Source organism: Gekko japonicus, unplaced genomic scaffold, assembly GCF_001447785.1.
Source record: "Gekko japonicus isolate JY-2015 unplaced genomic scaffold, Gekko_japonicus_V1.1 scaffold636, whole genome shotgun sequence".
Taxonomy (NCBI): Eukaryota; Metazoa; Chordata; class Lepidosauria; order Squamata; family Gekkonidae; genus Gekko; species Gekko japonicus.
This window is the reverse complement of record NW_015171523.1, coordinates 39,744-54,705: the sequence shown is the minus strand read 5'-3', so window position 1 is coordinate 54,705 and position 14,962 is coordinate 39,744. Positions and strand designations below refer to the sequence as shown.

Genomic DNA, 14,962 nt, shown 5'->3' with positions numbered 1-14,962 from the left:
GAAAGACTTACACAGGGAGGCCACGGTCTCATAATTTTCCTCCATCACTTCCCAGAAGACTTTTCTTTGTCCTGGGTCCAGCAGAGCCCATTCCTCATTCGTGAAGAATATGGCTACCTCCTCAAAAGACACCGGGGATCTCTGAAAGAGGAAAATATGGCCCACTTGATAATCTACTCCTGTGCCTGAGCTTTCAAGAAAGGGCCCCATGGCCTGCTCAATTGTTTAAAAGAATGCAATACATCAAAGCGATGGCAAGGAAAACTGCATTAACTGTTTTGAGCCTCTGCTAGTTATAGTCTCCAAGTGAAAGTCTCCAAGAAATAGAAGTTCAGAAAACTGCACAAAACTGGGCATCTCTTGGTCAAGTCCAAGTAAGTGGTAAAACAAAAGAAACCCCAACTGAGCAGAGGTCCATCAGTGGTTATTAGGCACAAGGTATAGATAGGAACTCTTGGTCTGGGGCAAGGGATGCTCTGTCTTTTTGGTGCTTGGGGGGGGGGGGCAACAGGGGGAGGGCTCTGGCCCCACTGGTGGACCTCCTGATGACACCTGGTGTTTTTGGCCACTGTGTGACACAGTGTTGGACTGGATGGGCCACTGGCCTGATCCCACATTGGCTGCTCTTATGTTCTTATGGTATAGATAGGAACTCTCAGTCTGGGGCAAGGGATGCTCTGTATTCTTGGTGCTTGGGGGGGGGGGGCAACAGTGGGAGGGCTTCTAGTTGCATTTTTATTGCACTGTGTGCCTTGATTGTGGAATTATGGTGCTGTATGGCACCCGTATACTGTAAGCCGTGCGGGGAGAGTGGGGTATAAATGAAATTAAATAAATAAATAAATAAATAGTGTCCTGGCCCCACTGGTGGACCTCCTGATGGCACCTCGTATTTTTGGCCACTGTGTGACACAGAGTGTTGGCCTGATCCAACATTGGCTTCTCTTATGTTCTTATCAGACTGGGGGTCCCTCTAAGTTTTAATAATAAACTAAACCAAGGCTGGCTGCAGGGAACACATTCAAGTGGGTGGGGAAAGTAGCCCACCCCCACCCCGCACAACTCTCGCCCGGGGAAGCCTCTCTCCTGCGTCCGCCCCCTTCCTCTCCCAGTCTCCCATTCAACCCTATTTTCTCTCCCCTCCCTTATTCTTGCCCAAGATCTGCTCTGGGAAACCCGACACTTACGTTGCCTGCAGACGTGCAAAAGCCAAAGTCTCCCTCCTGTCGGGGGAAGGGAGAAAGAAAAGAAGCGCTGCGGAATTCCATGTTCCCCAAATCCCCTTCTCCTGGCTCGATGGGAAGCCGCCCCCTTGAAAGTCTGGGGGAGGAAGGGTCCACCTCTCTCGTGCTCGCAACGCCTTCTGGGCAATGTAGTCCCTCGCAACAACCTGGAGCCGCAGAGAAGAACAGAAGTATTTGGGAAGAGGGTTCTTCGCTCTTCAGTGGCTGTGCGGGGCAGCTTCCCGTGACAGCCCCACTGCACGAGGGGCCGGCTGGAGAGATCTCGCAAAAGAGACAGAAGAAGGCGATGGGGAAGGAAACCTTTTCAGCCCCAGCCCAGAGCTTCAGGGTCTCTTATGCAATGCTCCCTCTAAGTTGTGGAGTCTTGTGTGCAAACATTCTACTTTGTGAGCTACTGACATTAAAGTTGTGAGTGAGCCATTTGGCTGCTGCATAAATTAGTTTGCTCTGACTGAAGCCATCTTTCCTGAGCTCAGACAAAAATGTGTGAGCCGGAGGCTAAAAAACTGTGAGCTAGCTCACACTAACTCAGCTTAGAGGGAACACTGCTCTTACGGCAGGGTGTTCTGCTCGGAACTGCTCTTTTCCAGGCATTGACCTACTCGGTGGACTGAAAGTTTTTTCAAGAGAGAGCTGGAGAAAACATTCCCTTCCCAGCTGAGCAGTCATTTCTATTCCTGCTGGGGAAACAGGAGGAGGAGGAGGAGGAGGAGATTGGATTTATACCCCGCCCTTCACTACCCATGGAGTCTCAGAGCATCCTACAATCTCCTTTCCCTTCCCCGCCCCACAACAGACACCCTGTGAGGTAGGTGGGGCTGAGAGAGCGCTTGACAGAACTGCCCTTGAGAGAACAGCTCTGAGAGAACTTGTGACTGACCCAAGGTCACACCAGCAGCTGTATGTGGAGGTGTGGGGAATCAAACCCGGTTCTCCCAGATTAGAGTCCGCGCACTTAACCACTACACCAAACTGGCTTCCAACATACCAGGCAGACCACCTAGACAGGAAGGGAAATGCTGGCTTCTCCCTTTGCGCTCCAAAAGGGGCCGAAATCCCCAGAGACCAGGAGCCAGAGGGCTGTGTGGATGTGTGGCCAAGGAGTCCTCACAGGAGTCGGCCCGCTTCCGCCCATGGCCATCTGGCTGAAGATAAACAGCTCCTCCTTTGGCTGTTTCTGGGCTTCCCTGTCCCTATGCAGTTTAATAAATGAAAGGAATTGCGTGTGCTGAGGGAGCTCTTCCTGTCAGCCAAACGTAAAAAGAACTTCTCTGAGAAAGGTAAACTAATAATACATATCAGGGTTTGAATGGTGCAGAAACGGTAGAAATGCTTGGAGTGTGGGAAGAGCTTATCTTGGAACAGCATTCTAACTATTCTAACACCTTCAACAACATGTTAAACACCAGAAGCCATATAACTTCTTTGAGGATGGAAAGGGTTTCAGTCAGAGCACATAGCTTACATCTCATAGCCCCCGGAGGTGAGAAACCATACTCTGGCTTACGTTTTGGGAAGGGCTTCAGTTAAGGAGACAGCTTGAAGTTGTATTGAAGGATCCACACAGGGGAGGAACCATAAAAATGCCTGAGCTGAGCCAAGACCTTCTCTTGGAATGGGACCCTAACTGTACATCGGAGAATTCACATACAGGAGAAGCTATCTAAATGCTTGGGATGCAGGAAGAGCTTTTGTCGGAGCGGCAGTCTGATGTCCAGGGGTCATTTTGTAGAAAAATAGGTGGAGGAGCTCATTAGGATAACTTATTTGCATATGCCACACCCCACTGACATCACCGGAAGTGTGTCAGAAGGCAACACCCACCGCTCAGGCTCCACTGGATTGTTTTGGATTGCTAGCTATTGGGGGGGGGGACAGTACAGTACAGATCTGTTCTTGCAGAGGAGGATGTTAAGTCGTTCGCTTAACAAAGCAGTTGGAGAGTGATTCAGCAAGAACACAACTTTATTCTTCAACTCGAACACAACTCCAACACGGATCAACATCTGATAGCCAGAACAGCCTTTACATTGCAGCTGTCCTGCTTTTAAACAGTCCCAGCTAATGTAGCCACACCCACTGTACAAATACCAACCAATAAGGTTGTTCACATAAGGCCCAATCACGGATGTTCCCGCTCAGGGAGGTTGCTTGAAAGTGATTGGTTAGGTGCTTCCTGGGCTACTAACACGATTGGATGGATTTGGATCCTAGCCCAGGACGAAGCTTTACATTACACTTCAATTAGATGTTTCACAACATATCATGCATTCAAGGCAGCTTTGAATACACTACAGAGGGAGAGCTTGTACCTGAATAAAACTTGGTCTTAAAGGTGCCACTGGACTGTTTTAGGCCAGGGGGGACCTCTGCAACTTACCTGGCTGCTTCTTGCTCTGACTGAGGGCTGCTGGGAGCAGGGGGTGGGGCTTCTGGCATGTGCCCGCCCCCTGGGTTCTTTACTGCCGGAGCTCCACTCCTGGGCGCTCCTGCAGGAAATGACCCCTGCTGACGTCACACAAAACCATTTGCACAGGAAAAACTTTATCCGTGCTAAAACTGTAGTCAGAGTTTCCCCCAAAATTGGACCTGAGGGTTCACTCAGAGAAACGGCCTTCTACTTGGGAAGGACTTCTGTTCAGATGCAAGCCCTTGTTCAAAAATCAAGAAACACACACAAGTATACGGTGTCAGCACATGGTTTGAGCTTCTGCCATGGAATCCTGACTTCACATGTGGGAAAGGACCTGGGGGAAATGGAGGAAATGTGTTGTTTCCAAAGGCTCAACCATCCCAGCAGACATCTTGTCCGGTGTTCCTGAGCCAAACCTGTTTATCTCATCCTCGTTGGTTGCCTTCTTTTCTTCTGCTCTCTCCAGAATAACCACTCCCTCATTCGGAAGAGAATCACCCTTTGCGATCCCTTCCTCTCTCAGCCCCTCCACCTCTGAGCCTTGACCAAAACCAGACTCTCCCCCCCTCTGAGAAAGCTCCATTGTGGTCTTCTGTGTGTGGGGTTCTGTCCTTCTCCCATACACCTTGCTCTGAAGGTCTCAGGGGTGAACATAAGAGAGAAGCCATGTTGGATCAGGCCAAAGGCCCATCCAGTCCAAAACCCAGGTGCCATCAGGAGGTCCACTAGCATGGCCAGGACCCCGGAAACCCTCCTGCTGTTGCCCCCCCAGCACCAAGAAGACAGAGCATCACTCCCTCACACATAAGGATCGACTCCTGTGACAGAAAAAGATTTTAGTCCCCTTTCTGTACTGAAACTAAAAGGACGTGTCACTGCCATGATATTATATCTCTCCCCCGTCGCTCCTCTTTTTGTTTTCAACCCCCTCCCATCTCAGTTTTTTAGATTCTACTTTCTTCATGGCACGGATCTCTCATTTGGGGGATGGCAGTGAATTTCAGTGTTACGTGTAATGTATTAAGTAAAGATGGCCACGGCCATGTGGGCCCGGCCATGCGGTCTAAAACAGACCCAGATCTTCACATCCGGCCCCATCACTCCTTGGCAAATAGAAGGGGAAGTCGTGGAAGTAGTGACAGACTTCATGTTCCTGGGATCCCAGATCACCGCAGACTGTGACAGCAGCCATGAAATTAATAGACGCCTCCTCCTTGGGAGGAAAGCGATGGCGAACCTAAACAGCATGATAAAAAGTAGAGACATCACCCTGCCAACAAAAATCCGCATGGTCAAAGCAGTGGTATTCCCAGTAGTCATGTATGGCTGTGAGAGTTGGACTATAAGGAAGGCCGAGCGCCGAAGAATAGATTCTTTTGAACTATGGTGCTGGAGAAGACTCTTGAGAGTCCCTTGGACTGCAAGAAGATCAAATCAGTCAATCCTCAAAGAAATCAACCCTGACTGTTCCCTGGAAGGCCAGATAATGAAAATGAAGCTCAAATACTTTGGCCACCCAATGAGAAGGGAGCACTCACTGGAGGAGACCCTGATGATGGGAAAGATTGAAGGTCAAAGAAGACGGGGACGGCAAAGGATGAGATGGTTGGACAGTGTCATAGATGCAACGAACATGAAATTGAGCAAACTTCAGAGGACGGCGGAAAACAGGAGGGCCTGGAGAGATCTTGTCCATGGGGTTGCGAAGAGTCGGACTCGACTGTGCGACTGAACAACAACAAAACCAATCAAATTGAAAATTGACTTGAACTATAAGAGGAAACAGTCCTTGGGGGTTAAGATGACCCTTTAACCACAGATAGATGGATAAAATACATACCCTGGTTTGGAACCAATTTGAATAAAGCCCATTTTTCTTTCCTGGCTTGGGGGGGCTACAGGATAATAGCCTGAGCTTTGGATGTGGAGTGGGATCTTCGTTTATATGATCTGGTGGATGTCACGGGCAGTGTTCCCTCTAAGCTGAGTTAGTGTGAGCTAGCTCAGGTTTTTTTAGCCTCTGGCTCACACATTTTTGTCTTGGCTCAGGAAGGATGGGGCTCCAGAGCAAAGTAATTCATGCAGTAGCCAAATTGCTCACTCACACCTTTAGTGCCAGTGTAGCTCACAAAGTAGAATTTTTGCTCACAAGACTCCACAGATTAGAGGGAGGGTTGGTCACAGGACACAGCTCGGCCTTTCCTTGCTCTTTCCCGTGTCGCTTTCGAACCCGTGAGGTCCCCTCCAAAGGTTTAAACGAGACAGTCCTGTGCAATGCTCCCTCTAAGCTGTGGAGTCTTGTGAGCAAAAATCCTACTTCCTGAGCTACTGGCATTACAGTTGTGAGCGAGCGATTTGGCTGTTGCATAAATTAGTTTGCTCTGGAACCATCCTTCCTGAGTTAAGACAAAAATGTGTGAGCCGGAGGCTAAAAAACTGTGAGCTAGCTCACACTCACTCAGCTTAGAGGGAACACTGGCTCCTGTGTGTCCTAGAGAGGCACGGGGGTTGGGAACCATTTCCGATTTCCGCCCTTGCTGAAGCCTCGCTTGAATTTCCCAGGCTGCTGCTGCTGCATGAATGCCCGGGAAGGATTCGGTGAGCTCCAAAGGGCTTTTTTTGGGGGGAGGGGTGGTGGAGAAATAAGGCGGGGGTCTGCAATGCAAGACCCCAAGTGGAGAGAAGGGGGTGGGGGACTGGGAGGAGAGACCTTTCACGCACCCCACCCCACCCCGGTATCCGCAAAAACCGCTTTGAGCAAAGACAAAGAAATCCCCGACGAAGATCCGGGGAAGAAAGACTCGCCGGAGGCACGGAATTGGAAGGGGCTCTTTGCCCTGCGGTGATGGGTCAAGCCTGGGGAGGAGCAGCAGGAGATTTGAGCCTCACCCGCCCCCCGCAACACGCGCTCCTCCCCCTCCCCCTCCGCTTCTTCCCCACCCGACCCCAGCAAGCTTCGCCCATCGCGTTCCCCAGCAATGCAGCCTTTGTCCTTTGCTCTTTGGGAAGCCAGCGGGAAGGTTGCCAAGTCACGTCTTGGAAATTCCTGGAGATTTGGGAGAGGGTTCCTGGGGAGGGGTGGGCATGGACAATTCAGTGTTGTTAAGTGTAAAGTGATGCACTTTGGGGCTGAAGAGGAGGAGGAGGAGGAGATTGGGAAGGTAACAGCGTTCCGTGCACCTTGGTGTTTAGTCATGCTGGCCACATGACCACAGAAACGTCTTCGGACAGCGCTGGCTCTTTGGCTTTGCACCCTAGAGTCGGATTCGACTGGCTTTTGAGCAAGGAAACCTTTACCTTTACTTCACTACCCAAAGGCGTCTCAGAGTGGCTTACAATCTCCTTTCCCTTCCCCTCCCCACAACAGACACCCTGTGAGGTAGGCAGGGCCGAGAGAGCTCTGATAGAAATGGCTCTTTTTCAAGGACAGCTCTTATCAGAACTATGGCTTGCCCAAGGTCATCCAGCCAGGTGCAAGTGGAGGAGTGGGGGAATCAAACCCAGTTCTCCCAGATTAGAGTCAGCACACTTCACCACGACACCAAACTGGGGCTCACACCAGGAGAAGAGACTGGATTTATACCCCGACCTTCCCTGGGAGTGAAGAACGGGTGTAAATCCACTCTTCTTCTTCTAAAAAACTTTTTTTGAAGAGCCAGCCAGTACCTTCCCTCCCTTAATTTAAACCCATTATTTCGAGTCCTATCCTCCTCTGCCAACAGGAACCAGCTCCCTGCCCTCCTCTAAGTGACAGCCCTTCAAATACTTTAAGAGCAATCCTGTCGCCCCTCAACCTCCTCTTCTCCAGACTGAACAGAAGAAGAAGAAGAAGAGGATATTAGATTTATACCCCACCCTTCATTACCCGAAGGAGATCTCCTTTCCCTTCCCCACCTTGCAACAGAGACTCTGTGATGTAGGTGGGGTTGAGAGAGCTCTTTCGAGGACTTCTCTTGAGAGAACAGCTCTGAGAGAACTTGTGACTGACCCAAGGTCACACCAGCAGCTGCTAGTGGAGGAGTGGGAATCAAACCCGGTTCTCCCAGACTAGAGCACTTAACCACTACACCAAACTGGCTCTCAGATTATCCGCGTTGTACATTACCCCAGCCTCTTATTTGTACAGTTTGAGTAATCTCAAAACATCCCAACTCCAAGTCTAGGCTGATGGGGTCTCAACTTGCTGAGACCGAGAGGGAAAAAGATCTTGGGATGGTCGTGGAGAGCTCAAGGAAAGTGCCTGCTCAGTGTGCTGCAGCAGTGAAAAAGGAAAACTCTGTTTTAGGGATTGTTAGAAAAGAGACTGAGAATCAAACAAGCAATATTGTAATGCCCCTGTTATAGATCTATGGTGCGGCTTCCTTTGGAATCCAGTTCTGGCCAAAAGACATAAGAACATAAGAGAAGCCAGTGTTGGATCAGGCCAAAGGCCCTTCCAGTCCAACACTCTGTCACATAGTGGCCAAAAATACCAGGGGCCATCAGGAGGTCCAGCAGTGGGGCCAGGATACTAGAAGCCCTCCCACTGTTGCCCTCCCCCAAGCACCAAGAATACAGAGCATCACTTGCCCCAGATCGAGAGTTCCTATCTATAGTAAAGGTAAAGGTTCCCTTGCTCAAAAGCCAGTCGAATCCGACTCTAGGGTTGCGGTGCTCATCTCCATTTCAAAGCCGAAGAGCCAGCGCTGTCCAAAGACGTTTCCGTGGTCATGTGGCCGGCATGACTAAACACCAAGGTGCACGGAACGCTGTTACCTTCCCACTGAAGTGGTACCTATTTATCTACTTGCAATTTCTGCTCCATATGCTTATCTAATTCCCTCCTGAAGCTCTCCATGCTTGTAGCCGCCACCTTCTCCTGTGGCAGTGAATTCCATGTGTTAATCACTCTTTGGGTGAAGAAGGACTTCCTTTTATCCGTTCTAACCCGACCGCTCAGCAATTTCATCGAGTGCCCACGAGTTCTTGCATTGTGAGAACTGGAAAACATACAGAGCTGGAAAAAGTACAGAGGAAGGGAACCAAGATTTGAAGGTGCAGGACATGGGATCAAGAGAAATGATTATTGTTTACTTCTACTTTGTTTTGATAAGTTTCAATACGCATGAATACCTGTAACCATGTAGTGTATTGATCAGTTAACCCAGGTCCCGGTTACGGGAGCGAGATAATCCGGGGGGAGGGTGTGTGAGGCTTTTTGCCCCGGGGCAAAATGAAGCATGGTAGCTCGATCAGACGTCCCTCCGAGGCTCCGTGCTCAGGCCGTGAGCCACCGATCACACGTTGATGGTGAAGCGTGGCAAAGAAGGGTGAGGCGGTTCAAGTAACGTGTTTATGCGCGTGCGCAGTTCCATGTTTGCGCACATATCACGGAGGTGTAAAAAAAATCCGGTGGGACGCAGACGGGCGCCGGATGCGACGGGATACCAGCACTTCCACGACCAGACGCCCGCCTGCACCGTGTGTTTTCCGTAAACTAGTCCACTTTTTGCTCCGCATCTTTGGTGGGGTGATACAGGTTGCGGACGGGCGCGGGACACTCGCCAGATGTTTTCGTGTGATCGCCAGATGTTTTCGTGTGATCGCGCCCGTAAAATCCGGCATTCATCCCTATCATGTGGCTAATTCTGCGTGTGACCGGGACCCCAGTAAGCTTTGCTTGTTTTTATAGAAGAATATTCTAGCCAGGGCTCTTTTTGTAGAAAAAGCCAAGCAGGAACTCATTAGCATAATAGGCCACACCCAACAGCAGAAACTCATTAGCATATTAGGCCACAACCCTGACAGCACAGCTCGTTAGCATATTAGGCCGCACCCCCATGTTACCAGAAGTGTGGTCATCCAGCCACATCCACCTTTTGCTTCTTATTCTGTTTACCTTGTTTGTTGTCAAAACCCAGGGCTTTTTTTGTAGCATGAACTTCTTTGCATGTTAGGCCACACACCCCTAATGTAGCCAATCCTAATGAGTTTCTGCTGTTGGGTGTGGCCTGTTATGCTAATGAGTTCTTGCTGGGCGTTCCTGCCCAAAAATAGCCCTGATTCTAGCTGCATGTTACAGAGTAGGGAATAAGACAGGATTTTAGAAATGCATCCCTCTGGACCAAAAAGGCCCATAGATCTACAACGGAAAAAACATTGCAGTGTCTCTGGATGTTCCCACACAGCATTCTCCTTTGTAGTGCCAGGCACCAGGAGCTGGAATCAGAGACGGGAGCTCACTCTGTCATGTGGCACTCAGGTCTCGAACTGCTGAACTACCGACCTTCCAGCCTGCAGTTCGGTGTCTTAACCACTTGAGCCACCGCAGCTTTTCCTGATAAGGTGTGGCTTCTAACACAATCCTTGGTTCTTATCAGACATCCCATTCTATAACGATGCTAAGAACCTTGAAGGATTCCAGAAGACCTCAATGTGCCTTAATGTTCTTAGGTCAGGTAAAAAAAGGTAAAGGTTCCCTTGCTCGAAAGCCAGTCGAATCCGACTCTAGGGTTGCGGTGCTCATCTCCGTTTCAAAGCTGAAGAGCCAGCGCTGTCCGAAGACGTTTCCGTGGTCATGACTAAACACCAAGGCGCACGGAACGCTGTTGCTTTCCCACCGAAGCGGTACCTATTTATCTACTTGCAATTTCTTGCTTTCGAACTGCTAGGTTGGCAGGAGCTGGAACTAGAGATGGGAGCTCATTCCATCATGCGGGACCCGGGTCTCGAACTGCTGAACTACTGGCCTTCCACAGCCTGCAGTTCAGCGTCTTAACCACTTGAGCCACTGCAGCTCCTCTAGGTCAGGTAAACAAAGGCAAATAATTGTAACCTTAGCTGAAGTTGGGGTACACCAATGGAGCTGTGGTGGCTCAGGTGGTTAAGACACCGAAGTGCAGGCTGGAAGGTCGGTAGTTCAGCAGTTCGAGACCTGAGTGCCACATGACAGAGTGAGCTCCCGTCTCTGGTTCCAGCTCCTGCCAACCTGGCAGATCAAAAGCAAGGAATTGCAAGTAGATAAATAGGTACTGCTTTGGTGGGAAGGTAACAGCGTTCCATGCGCCTCTGCGTTTAGTTATGCCGGCCACATGAACACAGAAACGTCTTCGGACAGCGCTGGCTCTTCGGCTTGGAAACGGAGATGAGCACCGCAACCCTAGAGTTGGATTTGACTGGCTTTTGAGCAAGGGAAACCTTTACCTTTACCTAATGGAGGGATGCAAGCTCTGTTTGGAACCAGTTGTATTCTTTATTGATTGTAAGCTGTTCTGACGTCCTTTGGGGTATAAGACCAGCTGCCCTTCCTGTCCAGGGCAGAGAGACAGCTTGTTAACACTGGGTGCTTTGGCATTCAGTTCTGTATCTCCTGATTATTGCAATAAACAGTCAGTTATCCAACTTGCTGGGCTCCGACTGTGCGTTCCTCATCTGGCCCTGGGAGGCCACGGGACACGGATGTTTGAGCCCCTTCCCTAGGATGAATGGCTGAAGAGTCTGGGACTTTTCCGTTTAGAAAAGAGACGGCCTAGGGGGGACATGGTAGAGGTTTATCAAATTATGCTTGAGGTCGAAAGAGTTGGGAAAGAGAAATCCGACTCCCGCTCTCCCAAAAGACTAGAGTGCACCCAATGAAGCTGATGGGCAGTAGGTTCAGGACAGACAAAAGAACGATTAACTTTACACAGAGAGTGATTAAAATGTGGAACTCACTGCCAGAGGATGTAGTGATGGCCACAGCAATGAACAGCTTGAAAAGGGGATTAGATAGAGATTCATGGAGGATCAGTCTATCTATGGCCACTGTCCCGGGTGACTGAGGGGAACCTCCATTTTCAAAGGCACTAATCCTCTGAATCTCAGAGCCGAGAGACAAAATCAAGGGAAGGCCTCTCTGCCCTGTGCTTGGCCCTCCAGAGGAACTGGTTGGCCACTGTGTGAGGCAGGATGCTGGACTAGATGGACCACTGGTCTGGTCCAGCAGGGCTCTTCTTATGGTCTTCTCAGGCTAGGCCTCTGTGCGCAGTTGTTGGCCCTCCAGAGAAACTGGTTGGCCACTCTGGTATGGGGTGCTGGAATGGATGGACCATTGGTCAGATCCAGCAGAGCTCTTCTTGTGTCCTTAACCCCAGGATCTCGAATCGTGCTCTGAAGCAAACCTGGAGAGTGAATCACTCTGGGGACTGGAACAGAAATTATATGTGCAGCAAAAAAGGGTTTCCCACCATTGTTCTCTTTCACCCTCCCAGGCAGCAGCGGAAAGAATACCCCGATGCCTTCTTCGCCGTCTCCATGTGGTGGGGAGAAAAGATCCATCATGAAGCCTGCTCAGGTAAGGGGGGCGGCGATCACTGGGGAGATGGGGATGGTTTCTTCTCCGTCTCAGGGCTCACTGAATCGGGCACTTTGCCCTTGGTTCTGCTCAAAGCCTGTCTTGGATCACGTGTCCAGAGAGGCCCCAACAGGGACAATAAAACAATTCTGGTTACCAACCTCCAGGTGAGACCCAAAGCTCTCCTGGAAATCATACCTGATTTCTAGAATACAGAAATGGGGGCAGGCTTTTTGGCATCACGCTCCTTATGGAAACTCCCCCCCCCCCCAACTCTGCCCTCTACAAGCAACATCCCGAAACCTTGAGGAATTTCCGAAACTGGAATTGTGGAGGGCTAGATGTTGAGCTTCGCTGGAAGTTCCTTGGCCAAACCAAAAAAGGGGTGTGTGCGTGGGTGTGATGTTCTCTTTGGAGCGCCTGGAATTCTTGACAGTTGGAAGGAGGCTGTTGAGAAAACCCTTTAATTATTGTAAGGTTCACTTGTGCCATATGAAAAATATTCGGGATTCTACCGGGACCTGGTGGGACAAAGAAGAAGAAGAGAAGAAGAAGAGGTTGGATTTATACCCCGCCCTTCACTACCCAAAGGTGTCTCAGAGCGGCTTACAAACTCCTTTCCCTTCTCCTCCCCACAACAGACACCCTGTGAGGCGGGTGGGGCTGAGAGAGCTCTTGACAGAGACTGCTCTTTTTCAAGAACAGCTCTTATCAGAGCTACGGCTTGCCCAAGGCCATCCAGCCAGGTGCAAGTGGAGGAGTGGGGAATCAAACCCTGGAAACAAAGGCCCGAAGACCCAAAACTGTGGGACAAATTTTGAATGATTAATGACTAATTTTGATTAATGATTAATTAATGGTTAATGGTTAATTTTAATGATTGATTTGTAATGCATTATTTTAATTGCTGTGTTTTAATTCTGTATTATTTATGCTTTTACTTTGTATTGTTGTATTGTTGTTGGAAGCCACCCTGAGCCTGCTTTGCGGGGAGGGGAGGGGATAAATTTGATAATAAATAAATAAATCAAATAAATTTATTTATTTGATTCATTTCTGCCCAATGGGGGACCCAAAGTGATTTAGATCAGTCTCTTCTCCGTTTATCCTCACCACAACCTTATGAGGTAGGTTGTGCTGAGAGTCTGTAACTGGCCCAAGGTCACCCGGCAAGTTTCCATTGCAGAGTGGGGGTTTGAACCTGGGTCTCCCAGTCTGACACTCGGACTAGCTGCTACGCCATACTAGCTTTCAAAAATATTTTTAAGGTGAACCAAAGTGCTCTCTTGTCATCCCCTAAAAGTGTTGGTCGGTGGTCAGAAATTCCGTTCAAAATGTTTATCTGTGGTCAAAGTTTCAATATACTGTGAAGTCGGCAGTCTATTTAACATCCCTAGAAATAAATGGATTCAGGAAGGTGTTTACCTTGGCAAGGTGTTTGGCTCTCCTTTTGGCAGTACTGGAAGGCTCCTGATGGCACCTGGTATTTTTGGCCACTCTGTGAGAGAGTGTTGGACTGGATGGGCCATTTTTCTTATATGAAACCCCCCCTGTATGGAAGAGCTTTGCTCATGTCTGCTGAGAGAGGTTGAAACCATAGAGCACATGTTTTTTAGCTGTCCACGTTATAAGGAAGCACGAGGTGAGATTTTCACCCCGTTATTATACAAAATCCCTGGTCTTACTGAAAAAGCTAGACTTGATTATCTTTTACCTGATAAGAACCCCAAGATTAGCTACCAAGTAGCTAGATTTTGTTTTGCAATATTGAAGTCTCGGAAAATAGTCGTAGTTAGAATTTAAAATTTTAAATAGTTTTTATCTGGTATATTGTAAAATTCAAAATTTTGATTGTATAATTGTGTATATGATTAGTCAAATGATCGTAATAAAGGAAGAACGATCGAAATTCAGTTCTGTGGGAAATCTCGAAAACAGTATTGGGATATGATTTTTCTTGATCTTCATCCTCTGAATCCCAGGGCCGGGAGGCAACCTCAGGGGAAGGCCTCAGCCTTTGTGCCCTGTTGTTTGCCATCCAGAGGAACTGGTTGGCCACTGTGGAAGACAGGATACTGGACTTAGATGTACCACTGGTCTGATCCAGAAGGGCTCTTCTGATGTTCTTAGGAAGGGGTAGCCAGAAATTGCCCACTCTAAAATGCACCACGGGAGGGGGAAGATCAAAATGGCCAACAACCTTTATTGTCTAACTTGGATAGAACTCCATTTTTCATATTCCCAGATATTTATACAACAACCCTTTGTAGGTTCTATTAAAGTTGATTGTACGCTCTTTGTGGACGATCTAAAAATGAATTGGCGGGCAAATGTTGTCCCCATCTTCAAGAAAGGAGAAAAGGAGGATCTGGCTAACCTGGAAAAGTTCTAGAACAAATTGTCAGTCAGTCCTTGAGCTGTGATAGCTGTGATTTCTAAGAGTCAGCATGGATTTCTCAAGAACAAGTCGTGTCAGACTAACCTTATCTCTTTTTTTCCAAAAAAGTTACTTCCTTGCTGGACTAGGGGAGTACTGTATACATAGTTTATCTTGATTTCAGTAAGGCTTTTGATAAGGTTCCACATAATAATCTTGTTGACAAGTTGGTATAATGTGGTTTGGATCCTATTACCCGTTAGGTGGATGTGTAACTGGTTGACAGATTGCACCCAAAGAGTGCTTGTGAATGGTGTGACAAGGATGTGTCCTGGGACCTGTTTTGTTGAACATCTTTATCAATGATTTGGATGAAAGAACAAAGGGAATGCTTATTAAATTTGCAGATGATACTAAATTGGGAGGAGCCAGCCTTGGCTCTCCTTTCAGCCCAGTATCAGTGTGCTTTTGCACGCTCAAATCCTTCTGTTTCCGGAAGCGCCTTTCTCCTGGGAGTCAAGCAGACATGTCAAAGGAGGAGGAAGCCAGAGCAGGCGGCTGGCTGGTAGCCCCCTGTGAGTGCCGGCCACCCCTCTGTCCCCAGAGAATACCCCAAG

General features: G+C 48.8%; 1 pseudogene; it reads left to right on the top strand.

Annotated features, from left to right (window-relative positions):
* Positions 1-14,962, top strand: part of LOC107117371 — a 48,784-nt pseudogene that overhangs the window by 28,276 nt on the left and 5,546 nt on the right.